This window comes from Crocodylus siamensis, chromosome 3, assembly GCF_052110815.1.
Source record: "Crocodylus siamensis isolate JL-2025a chromosome 3, ASM5211081v1, whole genome shotgun sequence".
NCBI classification, from domain to species: Eukaryota; Metazoa; Chordata; order Crocodylia; family Crocodylidae; genus Crocodylus; species Crocodylus siamensis.
In genome coordinates, this window is record NC_143397.1 from 256,447,766 (window position 1) to 256,464,258 (window position 16,493).

At 46.2% G+C, this 16,493-nt stretch overlaps 1 protein-coding gene across 8 annotated transcripts in view; it reads right to left on the minus strand.

Annotated features, from left to right (window-relative positions):
- The window catches only part of TSNARE1 (t-SNARE domain containing 1), a 791,067-nt gene that overhangs the window by 738,883 nt on the left and 35,691 nt on the right, over nucleotides 1-16,493 (minus strand). Inside the window, exon 1 of one of the 8 annotated variants that reach the window (XM_090040737.1) lies at nucleotides 4,264-4,331. The exons of the other annotated variants lie outside the window; for them this stretch is intronic. The gene's annotated coding sequence lies outside the window, so the exon portion shown is untranslated. Of the gene's footprint in view, nucleotides 1-4,263; nucleotides 4,332-16,493 lie in introns of those variants that run through there. 8 annotated transcript variants of the gene reach the window in all.

Genomic DNA, 16,493 nt, shown 5'->3' on the forward strand with positions numbered 1-16,493 from the left:
GGTACCACTGCACCTGGGTTGCCCTGAAATCCTTTCAAGGATGCTGCAGGGGTGTGCCACAATGTTAGCACCGTTAGGTGTGCAAACATGATCTACAGGATAAACCCCCAGTTGTCCAATAGGAATCCAGTGTTAAAAACAATTGATTGGTTTTGGTATTCCCGAGTTCTTTGCAACAAAATTCCTCTGTTAGTTTTCTGTCGTCAAAAAACAAGAAGAAACTAAGAGCTGGCATTTTCCAAGGGGTGTCAAAGTCTAAAAAGGTTGAGAACCATTAATGTAGAGGTAAGAAAGACAGATGACAGAACAAGGAGCAACAATCTCAAGTCACAGCAAGGGAAGTTGAGGTTAGATATTAGGAAGAATTTTCCTAGGTGGATAGTAAATCCTAGGTTACCTAGTGGGGCTGGGGACTCTCCATCCTTGAAGGTTTTTAAAGACCCGGGTAGACAAAGCCTTGGCTGGGATGATGTAGTTGGGGCTGTTCCTGCTTGGAGCAGGGGGTTGGACTAGATGCAACCTCCTGAAGTCCCTTCTGACCTCATTTTCTATGACTCTATGTGTGTTACCATTACAGCTTGCCTGAGATTTTCAAAGCTATCCAAGGGCACTCCGATCACAGGGAGAGGTTTTCAACGGCAAGGATGGCACTTATGTTACTAATTCACATTTCTGCTTTAAGAAAGCTCTTTTACTATGCTGTAACTGTCACAGCAATTGTGTACCTGCACCCAGGGAAGGGAGTCTAAGTCAGCTGGCAATGAAGCAGGAACCCTGTTCATAAAATCTGGTCAACCTGTTCCACATTTCACCGGATGATCTCCAAATAGTTTTCAATTCACCCTCAACAATATTCAGATGGACATGTTATTATCAGCATTGTATAGATGGGAACAGCAAGGCTCTCCATCTTCAGAAGTTTTTAAGACCCAGGGAGACAAAGTCTTGGCTAGGATGATGTAGCTGGGGCTGGTCCTGCTTGGAGCAGGGGGTTGGACTAGATGCGACCTCCTGAAGTCCCCTCCCACCTACATTTTTTATCATTCTAAGTTATACAAACTGATCAAGACCATTGAGTAGGGGTGCACCAATAAAGATTTTTTAGCCAATACCGATGGCCAATTATTGACCAGTCATATTGGCCAATACCAAGCCAATTGCCAATATGCAGCCTGGCAGCTTGGAGAGCAGCATCCGACCAGTAAGTCTGTTGGGGGGAAGGGGTTTGGGGAGGCAGATCAAACCCCCCGTGATGAGGGAGTGAGGCTGGGCAGGGGCAGGCAATGCCCAGCCAGGGCAGGGCGAAAACAGAGCCAGCTGCTCATCTGGGAGGTACAGAAGGGGGCGGTTCCCACCACTACGTGCACCCTGGAGGAGGAATGGGGGACATGTGCCCCCCAGATCTGTGTGCTGGGTGAAGGCAGGCTGCCACTGCACACTTGGGGCTGGGACTGTGCCTGCCCCTTCCTGGTGGCTACACTTGGGCCAGGCAGACAGCAGCGGCCCTGGGAGGGGGGGGCTGAGCCACCCCAAATTTCATCGTAGCCCCTCTCCCAGCATCACTGCTGCCTGCCCCACCCTGCCCAAATGAAGCCGCGAAGAAGAGGCTTGAGCATCCAAAGCCCCAAAACATGCAACACCAGCCCACCCTCGCTCCATTCACAGATCCAGGGGACACATGCCACCCATGCCTCCCGTGGGGGTGTGCGCAGCAGTGGGAGCAACCCCCGCACCCTTCGGACTAGCTGCCAGCTCTGTCCCACAGCCTGCCCTGGCAGGGCATTACCTGCCCCTGCCCCAGCCCTACTCTCTCCTTCACTGCAAAGGCCTCAATCTGCCCTCCCCATGACCCTTCCCCTCCTCCATGCACCTTCCCCCCAAAACTCAACAGCCAGATGCCGCTCTCCAAGCTTCCGGGCTACACTCATGGCCATCTGCACGTTGCAGCTGCACACATGAACATGGCATTCGTCAGCAACCTTACTGGCCACATAAACCAAAAAAAGCCCACTTTCCTTTTATTGGTGCCGATACAATATGAACCAATGTATCGGTGCACCTCAACCACTGAGGAAATCAATATCAATGCTAGGACTGGAACCAGAGTTTCTTAACAAAGACCACATGCTCTAGTCACCAACTCAGTCTGCCCCCCTTCAGCAGAGAACAAGAATGAATTATTTTAAGCATGCAAAAGACTGATGACAAGTTCTTGTTTCTCCTTCTTATCCTCTCATTAAGCAAGTGCATCAAAGCAGTGCATAAAGAAGAACCAGTGGATAATTTATTTAGACTTCCAAAAGGACCTTTGACAAGGTCGGGAGATTGGTAAAAGCTATGAAATTATGGAGTGAGGCAAAGTAACATCAGGAATAAAGAGCTATGTAACAAAGGGAAAGTTAAAAAGTAGGCATAAAGGATTGATCTTCATCATGACCAAAGTTTAATGACAGAGGCCTTAAGGTCCTGAATTACGTGCCAAGAGGTTAAATGTGTTTATTAATCACCTGGGAATGGAGGCAGACAGTGAGGTAGAAAATCTGCAGTTGACAAAAAGTTATTTAAGGCAGCAGACACCTGAAATGGCAGTGAGGCTCTTCAGGGAGGTAAACGTGGGCAAACACCAGACAGCAAGTGCTCACCATCAAGAAGTACAAAGAAGGCAGGGCAGCATGGCACCTTATAGACTAATTCATGCAAAAGCATATGTTTTTGTGTGCAACAAGCAACTTTGTCACGTTATGAATGGCAAAGTAGGCTGTAGCCTGTGAAAGCTCATCCACCTCTGAACAAAGTTAGTCTAGTAGGTGCTATTATGCCTGGCCTTTTCCTTAACTTCAGGCTAACTTAGCTAACCACATCTCTCTACTGATAAAAATCAGATAACAAATAACACATGTTGGAGAGCGAGTTTTTCAATCGCTCACCCCTCTAATGCCTTTATTCAAGTCAATGGACACTGTATCGGGCATGTGTCAGCCCACAGGGAGGAAAAGAAATGGGGAGGAGCAACGGCGCAGGAATAAAAACCCTTATATGAAGAGTGACTGAAAAGGCCAGGAGTGTTTTAGCTAAGAAAGGAGACCTGGCAAACATAGGTAAGAACAGTTTGCAGACATGATTTAGAGAATGCAGATTTGGAATTGTTGTTCTCCACGTTCTATAACACAAGAACAAAGGCACATGCAGTGAAATGAAAAGGTAGAAAAGTCACCCTGGGTAAAAGGAAATCCCTTTTCATACAATGCAAAGATACACTGTCAAATGTACTGCCGTAGGATGCTGAGGGCGAGAATTTAATACAATTCAAGACAGGACTGGATATCTATGAGGATAGAAGTATCTGGAGAGCAGACTGTGGCACAGGTTGGAAGGGATGCATTAAGCCTGGTGTATCTGGTTACAAACCCAACCCTTAACTGTTAGAAAACAGGAAGAAATCCTGAAGGGAAAGGAGGAATTGCCCCAAAACCACCTGCCAAGCGATTCTTATATCTTTTGACAGCAGTCGGCACCAGCTGCTTCAGAAAAAGATAATGCCCTGGACTAAACAGACCTCACATCTGAGTCAGGCTGCCAATTTCTGTGCGTCTTATAATTACAGGCATCATTAAAACCCTAGGAGAAAGTAAGATGCCAGTTCACTCCTACTCAGCATACTTCCCTTTGTAAGTGTAATTTTGTATTTTCTTATAATAATATCGTTTTGTGCTTGAGATGTATACCATATAATATATATATTTAACAGATGTCAAGACTGATACATAAGTTTGGCCTTCTTTTGAGGTGCTCCTGCCTGCATTGTCTCCTCCATGCTTTAAAGGATAAAAAAAAAAAAAAAAAAAAAAAAAAAGCAAAAAAAGAAACTTATGTCATTTTCTTCTCTGCCAGCCAGCTTAAATCGACTGGACTAAGAGGTTTTTTGAAGACAAAAGTTTGTCTAGTTGTTTGTGTGTTTGAGGCGGCAATAAAATTCGAGTTACTCAGACTGGAAAGTCTATCACTGCACTCCTCCTCCCCATATTTCACGGGGTTTCGTAACATTTCAGGATTCCTTTTTTTGCATCCTTATCTTCGAAGGTTCTTGGCCAAACCGTTATGCAACTGTAAATTCCCGTGGATTGGTAAATGTCACAAGCACCGTTCAGCTGTTCTGAAAAAATTCTTTAATAAACATTTAAAAGGGCAATTAATCAAACGCAGCGCCATGTGTGAAAGGACTCGTGTTGAACCTGGGCTGTGTAACAAAATGTCCTAAAATACCTGCCAGTTGATGACTGCGACTGGATTCTCCCTCTGCAACTCATCAGCCACAAATCAATCTGGGGCAGCTGTGGCATAAAAGACAGAAAAAATATTTTTTTGAAAAATGGAAGGTCAGGAAATAAATCCTCAGCTATCCACAAATAAAGACATGGACTAGGGACAGAAGTTATATGTAAACCGGTTTAAGTAAACAGAAATTGGTTGAAACCTGTAACAGAACAGGTTCACACGGCTTCAGTGCACATAAACCAGTTTCAAAATGGCTGAAACGGGTTTAAGATAAACCTGGTTGAATGTAGTGTCAGACTTAACTGATTTGGGTCAAACTGGTTAATGAAACTCCTGCTCCACATCCCTTCCTGGTCCAAGTTAAATCACAGTCCCCCAGAATCCAAGCATGCTGCATGGGGCTGTGCTGTCTGCTCCAGCAAAGAAGGACTGGGGGGAGGGCAGGGACTGCCCCCCGCCCCAGGCAAACCCCAGCTGAGGTTTGGGGCCAGGGAAGGGGATTAAATCTCCCTTCCCCCGAGTACAAAGCTGCCTTGCTCTGCTAAGCTTACTGCTGGCTGCAACTGTGGACTACAAATCCCAAAGGTATCTGGAAGCTGGAAAAGATAGTGATGAGCAACCCTACAGAGTCCTGCTGTTGTGATTCTGCACTGCAAATACTGGAGACCTCAGGGCAGCAAGGAGAGGAGCGAACACACAGCCCATGCTGGCTATGTGCCAAAGAGCCATGCTCTAGCCCTGCCCCCCATCTTTAGCCTGAGCCACTGCAGGCATGTGGCTGCATTTCCTGAATCAAAAGTAAATATCTATTCACCTGTTATACAGTTTAATGTTTAATCTCTGCATCTTAGACTAACCTGCAAAGACTGAATCAATTCAGCCTCAGGCTTTTTGACTGTTTGTACTTAGCTCTAGAACAGCAAATGCCATGTATGGAAGGAACGCATCTCTGACCGTACTCTCAGCTGACATGCACAAAGATATAAAAACTGGTTTGGAAGATCCAAAATGTCTTGATGTTCCTACTCTAAAGAGATGCTGAAAAAGGCTGGGAGAGCATTGACTACATTGCAAGCAGCCTTATGTGCCTACCTCTTCATCCAGCTGGTGGGAAATAGGGGGACTATCACATGCTTCTCTGCCATCCACATGGTGAAAGAAGATATCAATCAGGGGCCTCCAGGTTCTTGACCACCTGGGTGATAGAGATCATTGCCTGCTGCAATTCACCATCCCGTGCAGGGTGTCAAGGGCCTGCAGCAAGGCGGTAGCCCTAGACTTCAAGAGGGCCAACTTCAACGAATTGAGATTAGTGGGAGAGGCACCGGGGTTCTCGAGAGCAGGGGAACTCAGTGCCCAAGATGAGTTGTCATTCCGTAAGGAGACAATACTCAGGGCCCAAAGGGTGATCATCCCAACAAGAAGCAAAGGGGGCAAGAGTGCCCAAAAGCCCCCCTGGTTCACCAAGGGCGTCTGGGAATGCCCGATTGCCAAAAAGGTGGCATACAACAGGTAGAAGGGGGATGCTATCTCCAAAGAGGAGTATACCTCCTCTGCTCAGGCCTGTAGGAGGGCTGTCAGGAAAGCTAAGGTGAACATAGAGCTAGGACTAGCATCCAAGATGAAAGATGATAAAAAGTCCTTTTTCAAATATATAGGGAGGATGAAGAAAGCACAAGGAAATGTGGGGCCCCTGCAAGATTCTCTAGGCAATCTGGTGGTTGTGCCAGAGGAGAAAGCAGACCTCTTTAACCAATTCTTCACCACCATTTTTTTGGGCAGGGACTGGGACTTCCCCGCCGTGATGTAAGATGGACTCGAGGGGAACGCCTCCCGAACTCAGGTTGGGGAGGACTGGGTTAGAGAGCTTCTGGAGGGGCTGGACATGTTCAAATCAGCGGATCCAGATGCTCTCCACCCCAGGGTGTTGAGGGAGCTAGCTGGGGTTATTGCAGGGCCCTTGGCACGGCTTTACGAGCGCTCATGGTGCTTGGGCCAGGTGCCAAATTGGAAGATAGCCAACGTGGTCCCCATCTTTAAAAAAGGGAGGAGGGAGGATCCGGGCAACTATAGACCCATCAGTCTTACCTCAATCCTAGGGAAACACTTTGAGAAGATCCTCAAGGAGCACATCTGCGATGGGCCAACTTCAAGGATGATGCTCAAGAGCAACCAGCATGGTTTCATTAGGGGCAGGTCATGTCAGACCAACCTCATTGCCTTTTATGATCAGCTCACAAAAGCACGGGATGCAGGTGTCACCATGGACATAGTCTTTCTGGACTTCAGCAAGGCCTTTGACACCGTCTCCTACCCCATCCTCATTAAAAAACTAAGCAACTGTGGCATTGATGCCTACACAGTCAGATGGATTGCAGATTGGCTGAAGGGTCGTACTCAGAGGGTGGTGGTGGACGGGTCATATTCGACCTGGGGAGAGGTGTGCAGCGGAGTCTCCCAGGGCTCGGTCCTGGGGCCTACGCTGTTCAATTTCTTTATCAGCAATTTGGCTGATGGGGTGAAAAGCAACCTGTTTAAATTTGCTGATGATACCAAAATTTGGGGTGAGGTGAGCATGCTAGTAGGATGGGAAAGACTGCAGCAAGATCTGGATAGGTTACAGGGGTGGGCTGACATAAACAGGATGCGTTTCAATACTGACAAGTGCAGGGTGCTGCACTTGGGCAGCAGTAACCAGCAGCACACTTATAAAATGGGAAACTCCCTTCTTGAGAGCACGGAGGCGGAAAGGGATATTGGAGTCATTACTGACTCCAAGATGAACATGGGCCAACAATGCGAGGTCACGGTTGGCAGGGCTAACCGCACCTTGTTGTGCATCCACAGATGCATCTCAAGTAGGGCCAACGAAGCGGTCCTCCCTCTCTACACGACACTGGTCAGGCCACAGCTGGAGTACCGTGTCCAGTTTTGGGCACCTCACTGCAGGAGGGATGTGGACAGCATGGAGAGGGTCCACAGGAGGCCACCCACATGATCCGGGGACTACAGGGCAGACCCTACAATGAGAGACTGCAGGACCTGAACCTGTTCAGCCTTCACAAGCGAAGGCTGAGGGGGGACCTGGTGACTGTCTATAAACTCACGAGGGGGGACCAGAAGGGTTTGAGAGAGATTTTGTTTCCCCGAGCACCACCCCCCCCACACATAACAAGGAATAATGGCCATAAGTTTTTGGAGAGGAGGTTTAGATTAGACATCCATAAGAGCTACTTCACGGTCAGGGCGGCTAGGATCTGGAACCAACTTCCAAGAGAAGTGGTGCTGGCTCCTACCCTGGGGGGCTTTAAGAAGAGGCTTGATGCCTACCTGGCTGGGATCATTTGAGTCCAGTCTTTTCTCCTGCCCAAGCAGGGGGTCGGACTCGAAAATCTACAAGGTCCCTTTGACCCGACTTCTATGATTCTATGATACAAGGGGTGGGAATCTGGCCAGTAAGCAAGAGTAACCCACGCATGCTTTCTCCTCCTCCACAACCCACGCCTTTCCTAGCCACTGCAGGCAACATGGTCCTGGTAATTATTCAAATCAAGTTACTCCTGGATGTTGCAGTGATCAGCATTCCCCCAAAGTGTTTTCTTCAAGCTCTTATGCCAACTCCTCAGACTACCTAGGCCACAAGAACCTGCTCTTCATTTTATCAGTACTAATTATCAGACTGGATTCTCCAAGCAAGAAGGCAGCCAATGCCACGCAGAGGCAGCAGTTAACAAATATAAGAGACAGACGTGGATTTGAGTTTTTGGCTGTTACTGTTTGCATTACCTCCATCAAATGTACCGTATGCTAGGAATACTCTCTTGAGTTTTGAGGCAGATTTGGCCTACGTTGCCAAGAAGTGGTTTTATGTGTTTGTTTTCTATTAAAAAAAGGTAAAAATAAATAAATCAGCAAGTACCTAATCAAATGCTTCGGGTCCCTCAGTCAAAAAAAAAAAAAAAAAGAATCAAATTAAACCATAAGAGGAAATACAGTGATTTACTCGCACCAAAAAAAACACCTTAGGAGAAAAAAGACAATTTCACTTCAGTCACTAATCCCTTCTGCATACAAATTTAAGCTGGCCCCAAGAAACTACAAAACACAAAAGAAACATGGTAGCCTTAACATCAACAGATCTGGGCTTCTCTGAGCCAAGATGGGTCAGAGAATACATGCTGAAGGCTTGCCAAATAGCAGCTTTTCCCCTGGCTCACTGCAGGCTTTCTAGCCCTGCTCTTGGCCAGATGACTCCCAAAGGCTGCTCAGAGAAGTCAGAAGGGACCAGAAGAAGATCAGTCCTGTTTCTCTGCTGTACAAGATCCTTTTCAGCACTGGGGAAGAAAGTTTTTAAAATAAATAAGACCATATAATTCCCAAGATGAATGATCTACTGGGCTAAGACCCCAGGTGAAGATCTCATCCTCTCTAGTGGAACCATCTATTGGACATGTTATTCCTAGCTCATTTCTCAAAGCCCTCTAATGTTGTCGTTTTTTCCATTGAACTGTCAAAGTGACCACTTTTCTTCTTGACATGTCAAAAACTTCCGTCTGCAAATGGTCTTACCTAAAAAGTTTGCAGAATTAAACTATGAGCTCACTGAGCTTCTCTATAAAAAGAGTAAGGGGGAAAGCCACTGATTCTAGTAAGGAGCAACATTAAGGGGAGCACCGATCTTATGCCTGTTTTTAGGTGGGGAAGAAAGGAGTCTAAAGATGCTGAGTCCCTGATACATCTTCACTGCTTTAAAGTCTGAAAGTGTTTCTAGTCCACTGCTGTCTGGCTAAATCCTGCCCATTTCATCCAAAATTAATGGTCTTGGACTACGAGCATTAGAGACTTCAAAAGAAAAAACAAATCAACCCTTGCACAGACTGGAGATGGCAAACTCACCGTGCTCAGACACAGTGTCTTGCTTTGCAGTTGTATGCCTCAACCAGAAGCAATATAAGGAGGACCATGAAGCCCTGGGGCCAGCTCACTGGCACCGTTAGTGCTCCATGGACATGGCTATACTGCATGCTACCTCCCAACTGGAAGCACAAAGAAACACAGCACATTACAGAGCATCGCTATCAGGCACAGCAAACACCTTCTGGGACCACGCTTTTATTTAAATGAGGAAGCATTAAAAAAAGAGGCTCTGATGACACTTCTGGTGAATGTCACAGCGCTAGCACCCAGCTTCTCGGCGCTCTGCCTTGGTTCAGGTCCTTAAGCACGTGCCGAACTTTCAGCAAGTGAGCAGTCCCCCTGGAGTTAACAGGAGTCCTCCTACTCATACCACCCAAGTACCTCGCTGAACTGAAACCTTTATTCCTTAACAGGCAAAGTGCTGCTCTTAAAACGATTAAGCTGAAATTGGGAGTAATCTCAGGAGATGGTGAGAGTAACATGAGTTCCAGCCAGTAACAAGATGTTAAAAGGATGGAGGGAGACATAAAAGCAAAACTGATATCACACCCTTTTGCAGACACACACCTTTGAACAGAGAGTCTTCCACTTGGAAAGTTTGGCAGTATCCTAGACACACTGCAGACATGCTCTGCTAGAAACTTTACAGCTTTCCAACACAAACAGGATTAATCACCATCTAAAATTATCACTGAAAAGTCAACGTACTTGGCACACAAAACCAACTGAAACTCTATGAAACTTGAAGGGGGAGGAATAAACACACACACGCGGCAAACTTAGACCGAGAAAAACAGATGTTCATCTATGCATCAGAACCCTCTTAAGCTACTGCTTATTGTAGCTATACCCAGCCTCCAGCCTCTGGTTTTAAATGTCCTCCACTGAGTTACCACTGACTACCATGGCACCAAGAAACTTCCCAGACTTTTATTCCCCCTTCCCTGGATCAATTCCCCTTTCCAACTTCCGGGGACAACCAGAAATGCCTCCTCCCTCTCCCCCCCACCCCAGCACATGCATACGCAGGTTTCAAGTAGCAGGACCGCTTACAATTCAAGGAGGCAAACGACCGGGAACCAAAATGAAGGACAAGACTTTCTTAAAGTGATATCAGAGTCTGTACTGCAAGTGCAATCATTGGCATGATGCCCGTTTGGAAACACAACTATTACCTGATCCAATGCTCCCAAAGGGGCTCCTTCCTGGATACAGGTGCAGCAAGGAAGTGGCATTCTTTGCCATGAGGCAGGGTGGGTTGTCCTTCCTGCCCACACATACCTCCCCTGCTCTCTTCTCCCATCCAGGTATGGCGCTTAGGTGATAACAACATTTAAAAACTGTATTTTCTTGGCCAAAAATACAGCCGTACACCAGCTGACGATACTGCAACGGCATCTTGAAGCCAGCTCCCTTTGTCAGTGCATTGCAGCTTTTGGGTCAGGTGAAGCAACAAACACTTCTGGTATTTTAAAGATTCTGCCATACAAGGAAAGGAAAGCAGTTTCTAATATTAGGATATAATTTTGTTGTAATGTTTTGTTATAATGCTTTCAATCTTCAAAGCACTTTGCAAACATTTAATTAATCTGCTTTAATCCCCGGGAGGCAACTATTACCTCCGTTTTTACCTATGGGGAAATTGAGGTAAAGTGTTCAGTAATTTCACACAAAGCTGTAGAGTCAGGATTAGGACCAAGAACTTTTTTATTACTTAGCCCTCTGGTAAAGAGAGTGTTACTCTCCCACAGGGAATTATGTCCACTCTACTGCAGGATATACCTTGGAAAACTAAATGCTGCCATCTCCAAGGATTTTGTTTCCTTGACAAGATTATTTTAAGATGCACGGATGTGTATGATCATTATCCATTCAGTCTACAGGACCTAACAGTTTGCCAGACTGGGTTTACAAAAGGAGGAAAATGCAAGGTCCCCATCCAGAAAACTTCCAGCCCAAGCTGAATGGGAAAGGAGGATAGGCCAAACCAGTAACGGTAATTCAAGCAGCGAAGTCTACCCAGCATTAAGCAAATGCATACTTTTACTGTTGTGTTAACACCTTGCAAGGAAGTGAAAGAGCCAAAGTTACCAAACTCAATTCCCTTCTGTAAAAGTTACTAAGAGGTTTTGTTGCCTGGAGGGTCCTCAAGCAGGAACCTACACTGCATGCCAAATTGCAGATGAGCTATTAAGTGGGGTACTCCATGTCAAGGCTTCATGCCTTGCCAAAGACCAGACATTTTTCACTCAAAAAGCCACATGGAAGTATCATGTGGCCATGCAGGCCTGGCCAGCGACAGACCCAACAAGCATTTCATCCCGGTCTCTATTCTGGGTCTTCTGAGGTCACATCAGAATTGGCCACGCTGCACCCTGGAGTTTTGGCCTCTCCTTCCCCCAGCAGGCTCATGTTGGCTCTGCTCTCTTACAGTCCCCTGTCCTGTCCTGAAATGTCTTCCTGCCTTAAAAATCTGCAATGACTAGGCTGCTGCCCATCTAGCTGATGAAAAGTCTCATATCTATACTATTCTGTCTGCTGCCCATCTTGACTTTGACTATATTGGGACAGGGGCTAACTTTCTGTTTTGGGTTCGTACAGCACCAAACACAAAAGGGTCTGATCTACAACCAGGGCTTACGTAGACATTATGGAAGTGATTCTCAACCAAGGTGCCCTGGCACCCTGAGGAGCCTTAAGATCCTTTGAAGGGCATCACCCAAAGTTGGCACTGAGGTGTGCAAACACAATTCACAAGGTAAGCCCAGAGATTTTAAACTGGAATCCATAATGATGTTAAAAACATCCCGATCTGTTGTGGTGGTTCTGAGTTCTTTGCAATGGAAGAATTGCTATTATTTTTCTGTTGTCAAAAAAGGAGTGAATCCTAAGAGCTGGTATTTTCTGAGGGGTGCCTTGAGCCTATCAAGGGGTTATGTACACTTAGACAGGTTGAGAACCACTACACTATGGCAATACAAATAATAACAGCAACAAGAGAGGCCCAGATCGGACATCCAACGTACTACAAGGACAGCCCAGTCCCATTTTCCTACTAACTCACTTCCCCAGAGTGAGCCAAAGGCTTTATGTATTCCTCAGCAGGCAGTGATGGGATTATTTGTCAGCCAATCCATCTGTAACATAACATGCCCAACATCTACCAAGAGACCATTTTCTGATAATGAACTGGGATGCACGCACGCACCCAAGGAATCCAGCTACCGGTTCTCGCAGACAAGCCGAAGGATGAGCACCGACAGCAAATATGCACACAACTAATTGGATCCTCTGCTCCTCCAGTGCTACACCAGGTGATTTCACCAGTAAGCAAATACATCAGGGCAAGGTCTGCCCTTACTTTTGTGACTTGAGCTAAATCCAGTAAGAGATCAGACCCCAAATACAAGCAAAGCCGCTGATGCAGCATCATCTCACCACCACACATGCTTACTCTCCAAAGAGGAGGGAAGCCAGTTTGGTGATTAAAGCGATGATGTGGGAATGAGGAGACCCTCTCTCCTTTCCCCTCCCCAGCATCCATTTCCCAGCTCTGCCCCAACACAGTTTTTTTTCTGGACTGTAACACTGCGCATCAAGATAGGTTGGCTGAAATGAAGACGGCTTCCACTTATCTCTGAAGCATCCTTGCATTAGAGACAGAGGAATAATAGATGTGGATACGGACAAGGTATTAAACTGCTGCAGCACAGCAAATGAGATATGGGAAGTTATATCTTTTTAATGATCTCTTTTCTCCAAGTTAATTAAAATTAAAAAAACTTCAAACCAGAAAGGTACCTCCACAACTACAGAGACCAGGACTAAAGAGGCCCTAATAATCTAGCATTGAGTTTATGATAAAATCATCTCTGGAGTCTCCCTCAGAGTTTACACTATCGATCAAGGTATTCCTTTCAATTAGACTTGTGTGCACCGATACAAGACAGCTACATTACATACATAAACTGAACACTTAGATACATAAATTGCAATGAAGTGGTTTCTTATTCTGAGACAAAACCAGCAAGAATTATATGCTGCATTAAACATTTTCCCCCATCATCCTTTCTTCTAAACTGTCTGAAAGATCAATTAAAGTGCTTTTGCACACAGCAGGCAAAGACAAGCATTTTCAAAAAAAAAAAAATGACGCTTTTCGCTTTGGCTTTAATATGGTGTCTGAGAAAAAAAAACCAACACAAGTGTAATGGTTTAAAGATTCCCTTAGTGGGGAAAAAAATAACTGCTGAATGCTCAATCATCTATTTAGAAGGATCAAAACGGATTTCTCTAGTCTTATAGTGTTGGCAAAATTTTAAGCATTTTATACAAAATGTTAATGTGCAAAAGAAAACAGAACAGCTTTTTCTAGCATTGCACAAGATTAAGAAGTGCAAGTTCACCCATTACACAGACAAATACCAATGTTAAATAACAAATGGCTCCAAACATCTTTCTAAACATCGTTTCCTTCGATGACTTTCCAAGCTATCCCTCCATATATTTTAACATGTTCCTCACTTGTAAAGATGCAAATGTAACACACCTCGACCAGAGCTCTCTTTTTATCCAATACAAACTTTTTTTTAATACCATTTAGCCCACATGCCTCACCCTGACATGAGTAGACACATCAGTGATGAAACACAGAGCATCGTTTAGCTCCAGTATTTGCTTACTGGTTAATTCTTGCAGGAATTAACCATACTGGCGAAGTATTGAGGTAGATGCATGTCCCCTGGAAGAAGACTCAGAGTCACCAACCCAACTCATCTCCTAAAGATGGCAATACTTTTTGGTTGCAGACCACCTGAAGCCAAGGATGGAACTGGTAGTCTCTTTAGTTTATCTCCAGTCTCCTATCTCAACCAGTCCATCGTCCATGTTCAACTATTTTAGACACAAAAATAAAATAATGGAGCAAAATGCCAGTTTAGGTGGTAGCAGTGACTCTGACGCATCTCATTCTTTAATTGCACCTTCCAGGGATGCAATGCAAGGGAAACGTTGCTAGAGGTGCACTGATACATCAGTCCATATTGTATCGGCACCCAAAAAAAGGAAAAGCAACATTATCAACAATTGGCTCTTTTTGGCTGAGGTAGCTGATAATGTTGCTGATAAATGGTATGTTCATGTGTGCAGCCTGACAGCTTGGAGAGCACCATCGGGCTGGTAAGTCGGGGGGGGGGGGGAGGGGAGATCAGATTGAAGTCCGTGCAGTGAGGGAGGGGATGGGGCTACCGAGCAAGGGCGGGGTGCCAGACAGAGCCATGAGCAGCTTGTCCTGGGGGTGAGGGGAGGGAAGGGGAGTGTTCCTTCCACTATACATACCCCCCGAGGGAGCCATGGGGGACACATGCCCCCGGATCTGTGCACGGGATGAGGGCGGGCTGCCACGGCGGGCTGAGGTTGGGGGGCAGCACTGGTCTCTTCCAGGCAGAGGAGTTGGGCTGGGACTGTGCTCAGGGTGAATGGTGGTGGTGCTCGGAGGGGGGGCCACAGTGAATTCTGGGGTGGCTGTAGCCTACCCCGTAGCCCCCTCCCAGTGCTGCTGCCGCCTGCCCCAAATGCATCCCCAGTCCTATTCTCTCCCCCTTCCCACCTGGAAGAACCCAGCACTGCCCCCAGGACCAGCCCAGAGCAGCCGCCTGCCCTCGCCCCACATGCAGATCAAGAGGTCATATGCCCCCTGTACTTGCCCTGGAGGTGCATGCAGCAGCAGCAGCGGGAGCTGCCCCTGCCCCCGCCCCCCAGACAAGCCGCTCACAGCTCCATCCCACACCCCGCCCCAGCTGGGCTGTGCCTGTCCCTGCCCCACTCCCTCCCTCACCACGGGGACCTTGATCTGCCCTCGTATGCCCCTTAGTTCCAACCAACTTACCAGCCAGACGCTGCTCTCTGGATCAGTATTGGCCAACATGGCTCGTTAATAATCGGCCATCGGTATCAACCTAAAAAATCTTTATTGGAGCACCCGTAAATTCTGACATTTGTAAACTGAGTGCCGACATTTGAGCCCCAGCTGTGCCAGAAGAGGAACTTTTTCCTGCCTCCCCCCTCTTGCCAATCACTGTGCTAAGGAGGCCAGTTCAATAAATAAGGCAAGAGGGGAATTGTCCCAATTAACGGTTCAGAATCTCAGCTCTTGGAACCTCAGCAGTAAATGGCTTTGCACCAACATGTCAAGTAAAATCCCAGAGGTCCTTTGCAAAGCAATGTAATTTGATAGCAAAAACTATATGTGAAATTCTCAATTACTATCCACCCAGCATCAACAGAGCTCACTCAGTCTACTTTTAAATAAAAAATAAAAAAGTGCCAAAAACCAATGAAACCTGGGCAACAGCCTAATGATTCAGGTTATTAAGGAAGGGCTAATCTTGAACTGAAAACCTGACATGGTTTTGATAATCATCTCGCCAGTAAAAGGAAGGATGGTAAGACAGAGAAACTATCCAGTTTCCCATTCAATTAAAAGCTAGGGTGATAGCTAGCCAGAAAGCTTTAAAACAAAAAAAACAACCTAGAGAGAGGTGCAAATGCCACTTAAGGCCAAAGTATGGCATTTGTATGCTGTACAGATTGTTGAATTTGATAGGTCATGGTCTAATTGAAGCCACTGAGAACAAGATTAAGATTTCAAGAATAAGACTTCATTGGCCACAAAATGGGTTTGCCCATGAAGGCCACAAAAATAATCCTTTTGAAGTTGGAAACTAAGCTGCAATATGCCATCTGATCAGAAGGGGGAGATGGTGCCTAGAGATTTAATTCAATCCTGTTACTGTAGAAGCAGTTTTGGGTGGAGATTATGCATATTGCTAAAGCAGAGGCAGTGCCAGGCTCAGAACAATTTAGACAGTAGAGAAAGCTAGAACCAGGTGGACAGCAACTGCAGAGCTCAGAGCCAACCAGCCAAGACGTACCAAAACGGCAAGGCATGAAAATGAACCGGTAGCAGAAAATAAAGCTCATCCTGTAGGCAAATGACCGCCATCTCTTCAGTGCGTGGGCGAGACGAACCAAGACGCTGAACACGACACTTTAAATAAACAGGCAGAGCAAGAGTCATGATCCACCTGGGAACCGAAACTCTCAGAACAGCATGGTCCAGAATAGAAACCCTGGAAATGTAGCAAGGACCATCAGAGTCATTGGATCAAAAGACTGTGCGGGAACCACAGGGAAAACAGAAGGGAACTAAGGAGACAAGCTAACCTCGAACTCATGGAGCAGAATCTGGAAACAGTAAAAGCAGCATGAAGTTCCTTTGGCAGCGAATGAGACTGACTCAG